Raw genomic sequence first — 6,872 nt, 5'->3', positions numbered from 1 at the left:
TTTTATAGTAAGGTTGTAATAGCGCAATAAGGTTAGTATCGTAATTTCTCCCTCTTCTTTATTTTTATTTGTTTTGTTCTCATCTTTATTTATTTGTTTTGCATGCATGGTTGATCGAAGGTCATTATTATCTAATCTTGAACCTATAGACCTTGAACTTGAGAAAACACTTCGCACACACAAACAAGTTTAAAATAAAATGGATTTGCAACCACAGGAGAGGCCATTTAAGGACTATTTCAGTCCTTTAGCAAATTTGAGCATATCATGCATAAGATACCCAAATGTAGCTGCTAGGAGTTTTGAACTAAAACCTAGTGTGCTAAATTGTCTCCCCATGTTTTATGGCCTAGAAAATGAGGACCCATATAATCATTTGAATGATTTTCATGCTATTTGTCAAACATTTAAATATGAGAATTTTTCAGATGATGATGTTAAACTTAGATTATTCCCATTTTCTTTAAAGGATAGAGCTCGTTCATGGCTTAATACATTGCCTGCCAATAGCATTTCATCATGGGAACAAATGGTAACTAAATTTTTGAATAAATATTTCCCAGTGCATAAGACTAATGCTATTCGCAGGGAAATCTCAGAGTTTACCCAGAGAGAGGACGAGCAATTTTTCGAAACATGGGAGCGATTCAATGAGCTACTCTTGAAGTGTCCACATCATGGGTATGAGAAATGACATCAATGCCAATACTTTTTGGAGGGATTATTGCCGAATGTTCAAGAATGGCTAATGGCAACAAGTAGAGGAGAGCTGATGTCAAAAGTGCAACAGAGATTTGGGAATTCTTCCAGCGACAAGCGGATAATTCCCAACAACGGAGTCGATCACTCAGGAATACTAGAAGAATTAAGGGAGTAAATGAGGTTCACATTGGCGAGTCAAGTTCAGAAATTAAAGAAGTCAAAGCGATAATTGAAGGTCTCTCTCGACAAATAGCATCGTTATCGACTGCTAAATCAACAGAGCCACATGACCATGACTCATACTCAGATCAAGTTAATGCCATAGGTGTAATGAGAAAACCATCAAATTACAACCCATACTCCAACACATATAACCCTGGATGGAGAGACCACCCCAATTTTTCATGGTCTCAAGGATTCCAACAGAATGGACCAGCAGCTCCAACTCCACCAATTCCACAAAATCCTCAAGCTTCTCAGCCACCATTTAGACCATACAATCAAAACCAGAACTACTCTTAACCCAGACCATGGGAGTATGCATTTCAGAATTTCAAGAATGTTACTCACTCCACGATTGAGCAATAGAACCGCACCATTGATGGACTACGAAATGAGTTGAAAGCAGGCTTCAACTCACAAGCTCAATCAGTTTCAAGCCTCGAGAAGATGATGGGACAACTTTCTTCTTCAGTTCAGACCTTGGCAATGACTGTTGAGAAAGATAAATTTCCAAGTCAGCCAGTGCCTAATCCTAAAGGAGTGCATGAAGCAAGTACCAGTTCACCACAGCAGCATGGAGAGGTCAAAGCAGTCATGACCTTGTGAAAAGGAAAAGGAGTCGACAACAAAGTGGAGATGCCGGTGACAAAAGAAAATCAAATTGTACCTGTGAGTGTTGAGGACTCATCACCGGAGGAGATAGAAGAAACTAATCCACGATAATACGTTCCCAAAGCTCCATTTCCTCAGAGGTTAGCTAAAGGAAAGAAGGGAAAATCTACAGGTGAAATTCTTGAAATCTTCAAACAGGTAAGTGTTAACATCCCTTTGCTTGATGCTATTAAACAAGTTCCATCTTATGCCAAGTTTCTTAAAGACCTTTGTACTAAAAAGAGAAATATTCATGTTCAAAAGAAGGCATTTTTAACAGAAAACGTTAGTTCTATACTCCAACATAAAATTCCTCTAAAATGCAAAGACCCAGGCTCCCCCACTATCTCATGTAGCATAGGGAACCACACAATTGAGAATGCTTTGTTGGATTTAGGAGCTAGTGTAAATCTGTTGCCTTACTCAGTATTTTTGAAACTTGGACTTGGAGAATTACACCCAACTCCAGTGGTATTACAGCTTGCAGATCGGTCCATGAAAATACCTCATGGCATTGTGGAGGACGTGCTTATCCAAGTAGACAAGTTTTATTTTCCTGTTGATTTTATTGTAATTGACACTCAACCAATACAGGATTCAAGGAAGCACATCCCCATTATTCTAGGCCGATCTTTCTTGGCAACTGCGGATGCTCACATTCAATGCAGAACTGGAAATATGCAGTTGTCCTTCGGCAACATGACTATGGAGCTGAACATCTTCAACATTGCCAAATAGCCTCACAATACAGATGATGGAATTGTTGATGTGGATTTAATAGAAACAATAGTTGATAATACTTTTCTTCAAAGCTTAGTGATGATCCTTTACAAACATGTTTAACTCACTTTGGTTTGGATTTTGATATTGACAGATCGGTCGATGAGGTTAACACCCTACTTGACTCAGCACCATCCATGGACACTAATAAGTGGAAGTCAAGAGTTGAACAACTAGCACCATAAAAAAATAAACTCATCCCATCATCAGAATCACCACAGAAACTCAAGCTCAAACATTTACCCAACACTTTTGAATATGCATTTTTTGGAGAAGAAAGTACTCTACCAGTAATCATCTCATCATCCCTAAATGACAAACAAAAAGGTAAGTTGTTGAATGTTTTAAAAGAGCACAAATGAGCATTAGGATGGACCATAGCAGACATCAAAGGTATAAACCCAGTAGACTGCATGCATTACATTCACCTCGATGAAAATGCTAAATCTTCTAGGGAAATGCAACGTCGGTTAAATCCTAATATGAAAGAAGTTGTTAGAACTGAAGTCAATAAGTTATTAGATGCAGGTATCATTTACCCAATTTCTGATAGTTCATGGGTCAGTCCTGTATAGGTTGTCCCTAAAAAGTCAGGAGTCACAGTAGTTACCAATGCTGATAATGAATTGATACCAACTAGAGTAACTATAGGATGGCGTGTATGCATTAATTATAGAAAATTGAATTCTGTCACACGTAAAGACTATTTTCCTTTACCATTTATCGATCAAATGCTTGATAGATTGGCAGGTCATGAATTTTATTGCTTTCTAGATGGTTATTCAGGATATAATCAGATTCCCATAGCACAAAAAGATCAAGAGAAAACCACTTTCACTTGCCCTTTTGTCACTTTTGCATATAAGAGGATACCATTTGGATTATGTAATGCACCTGCTACATTTGAACGATGCATGTTAAGCATTTTTTCTGATATGGTTGAACGATTCCTTGAAGTCTTTATGGATGACTTTTCTGTCTTTGGTGATTCATTTGATCAATGTTTACATCATCTAACACTAGTTCTACAGAGATGTATCGAAAAGAACTTGGTTTTAAATTGGGAGAAGTGTCATTTTATGGTAAAATAAGGTATTGTTCTCGGTCACATCATTTCGAGCAAAGGTATTGAGGTTGACAAAGCCAAGGTGGATCTCATTTCTAATCTTCCTCCACCCAAAACAGTCAGAGAAGTAAGATCTTTCCTTGGGCATGCTGGTTTCTATAGACATTTCATTAAAGATTTTAGCAAAGTTTCTAGACCCTTATGCAATCTACTTGCTAAGGATGTACCTTTTGTCTTTGATGATTGATGTCTTGTGGCATTTGGAAAATTAAAGCAGTTGTTGACATCATCACCCATAATTCAGCCCCTAAATTGGAGTTTACCATTTGAACTCATGTGTGACGCATCTGATTATGCAGTAGGAGCAGTATTAGGACAAAGAGTTGATCGAATTCCTTATGTTATTTACTATGCTAGTATAACATTGAATGATGCATAGTTGAACTATTCAACTACTGAAAAAGAAATGCTAGCAGTAGTGTTTGCATTAGAGAAATTTCGATGTTATCTCATTGATTGTAAAATAATTATATTCACAGATCATGCTGCTCTTAAATATCTTCCCACAAAGAAAGATGCAAAAGTTAGACTAATTCGTTGGGTGTTACTTTTGTAGGAATTTGACTTGGAATTCAAAGATAAGAAATGGACAGAAAATGTTGTGGCAGACCACCTCTCGCGTTTGCATTTTGACACAATTACAGAGCTATTAATATTGAATGAGTCATTTCCAGATGAATAATTAATGAGTGTGGAAGTATTACCTTGGTATGCTGATATAGTTAATTATCTTGTTACAGGTAAACTTTTAGAGCATTGGACTAAGCAAGAGAAGGCTAAATTCTTTGCAAAGATAAAGAATTTCTTTTGGGATGACCTGTATTTGTTCAAGTATTGTGCTGGTCAAATTGTTAGACGATGTGTCCCAGAAAATGAAATTCAGAATATTCTTTCATTCTGCCATGAACAAGCTTGTGGAGGCCATTTCAGTGCTAAGAAAACAGCAACTAAAGTTTTACAATGTGGTTTTTATTGGCCAACTATATTTTGAGATGCTTACACTTTTTGTTCTTTATGTGATAGGTGTCAACAAATGGGGAGCATTACACAAAGGAACATGATGCCACTAAATCCAATTTTAGTGGTTGAGATTTTTGATGTATGGGGTATAGACTTCATGGGACCCTTTCCCCCTTCTTTTGGCCATCAATACATATTGGTTGCTGTTGACTATGTATCGAAATGGGTAGAAGCAATTCCATGCAGGACCAATGATCACAAAGTGGTGATAGGATTTTTTAAAAGCAATATTGTCTCAAGATTTGGATTCCCTCGAGCAATAATCAGTGATGGTGGTGCCCACTTTTGTAACAAAGCATTCAAAGCTCTTTTGACAAAGTATTCAATCACTCATAAAGTGGCGACCCCATATCATCCGCAAACCAGTGGCCAAGTTGAGATCTTCAATCGAGAAATAAAGCACATATTAGAAAAGACGGTGAGGCCAGAAAGAAAAGATTGGTCATTAAGACTTGATGATACATTATGGGCATATAGAACGACTTTCAAGACCCCGATTGGGATGTCACCCTACAGGCTAGTGTATGGAAAAGCTTGCCACCTACCTGTGGAACTCGAGCATCGTGCGTATTGGGCCATCAAGAAATTCAACTTTGACATGCAGCAAGCCAGCTCAGAAAGAAGATTACAACTAGCAGAACTTGAAGAAATTTGCAATGATGCATACGAAAATGCTAAGTTTTACAAGCAACGAATGAAAGTTTTCCATGACAAGCAAATTATGAGAAAATCTTTCACTCCAGGTCAAAAAGTGCTTTTATTCAATTCTCGTTTGCACCTATTCACAGGTAAGTTACGTTCTCGTTGGTCTGGTCCATTTATTGTACATACTATTTTTCTACATGGGGCAATTGAAATTAAGGACCCAAAGAACGGTGTCACGTTTAAAGTTAATGGTCAAAGATTAAAGCCATATATAGAGTACCAACCACATGGAGAAGACACCATAATAAATTTGAGTGACCCACCAAATTTGAATTGATTTTGTTTTCTTTTATTTTCAGTGATTTGATTTTTTTTTCTTTCTTTATATTATTCTTTTGCTAATTGAAATTATTTTTGCATAAGTGTGTTTGTTTAACTATTAAGTTTTCTCTTATCATTTTTAATCATGAGTACCATACTTAGACCATTCCTCCTGAACATTCTTAAACCACTTCAACGTGTCAAAACTCATCTCATAAGGCAGATTCAATTTTGTAAAACACATCGTATTTGGGCTCTACAACCACCAGAGTTTGTAGCCTATGTTGAGGATTTAGAAAGCCAACTCAGAGACATTGAGAGAAGTGTTTACGACATCCAGTTGGAGCTTGAGATAAATTCAATAAGAGGACGATTTTAATTTTCTTTGTGTGTTTCAATTTGTTTTTTTGTTTGTGTGCTTTAGTTTGTTACCCCGGTGAAGTGGCGGATAACGGTACTCTGTGACAATCAAATCGGTTACTTCAGTTTCCCATAATAACTGATATTCTGAAGCGAAGGTATGGACAGAAACGAGACTCTAGCGAAGCTTCACAAGCGATTCCCTTCACTTCCTCAGAATGCCCTCCTTACGATCTATAAAGCTCGGTCCGAACGCATGCGATTACTCATGAGGAATAACATACCTGCTGACATCCGTTGGTTAATCGAGGCTAAAGTACGATCGGCAGGTGAGTTGCCTCCAAAATTTATTGCATACATGCCTAGTTGTGGTGAAGGAAATTATGCAAGAAAATGACGAGCTTGAAGAATTTCTGTTGCTTGTCATAAGTGTGCCAGAATGAGTTGTAATAAAAACCCATGTTCTTTAGGAATGGTGTCTGATAACAGGGAAGATAAGATTCAATTCATTAGGGATGGCTTGAATAAGGAGTTATTGGATGATATCCTTTTGTCTCTTGAAACGCATCCCAGTGGATATGTGCAAGGAGCGATTCTCCAGTTATGGCCAATATTCCAGAAAGAGCATGCACGATATAGTCTCGGGAATCTGACTATAAGCGACCTTGTTTGCCAGTTTATAAGAAAACTGGATAGGAAGCCTATCATCAACCTATAGAGGGTGTTCAAGCCGTTTCTGGATGTAAAACCAGAGGAAGATGTGAGCCACAGTTGCAACTACCTGTAAATATCCTTTTACTTTACTATTATTTTATTTCACTATTGTTTTATTGTGTGCATTATTGTCTTTAATAATTTTATTACTGTTTGCTTTTTCCTTATTACTGTTTGCTTTTTCCTTTTTACTGTTTCCTTTTTGACTCGCGAGCCACGTGCTTTACGCGTTATTTGACACTGACATGTTACCTCATACACAACTGTGACCCATTGTCACCAAGACTCTTAAATGTGATTTTTTTTGTCAACCACTCACAAATTATCTTTT

The 6,872-nt window shown here is 37.3% G+C and overlaps 1 non-coding gene across 1 annotated transcript; it reads right to left on the bottom strand.

The window, feature by feature from the left end:
* Positions 1–580: 580 nt before the first annotated feature.
* Positions 581–684, bottom strand: LOC127902901 (small nucleolar RNA R71). Its single transcript, XR_008055538.1, has one exon. It is a non-coding gene; the product is annotated as a small nucleolar RNA R71 (small nucleolar RNA).
* Positions 685–6,872: the final 6,188 nt, after the last annotated feature.

Source organism: Citrus sinensis, chromosome 5 (assembly GCF_022201045.2).
Source record: "Citrus sinensis cultivar Valencia sweet orange chromosome 5, DVS_A1.0, whole genome shotgun sequence".
NCBI classification, from domain to species: Eukaryota; Viridiplantae; Streptophyta; class Magnoliopsida; order Sapindales; family Rutaceae; genus Citrus; species Citrus sinensis.
This window is presented reverse-complemented; position numbering and strand designations above follow the sequence as displayed.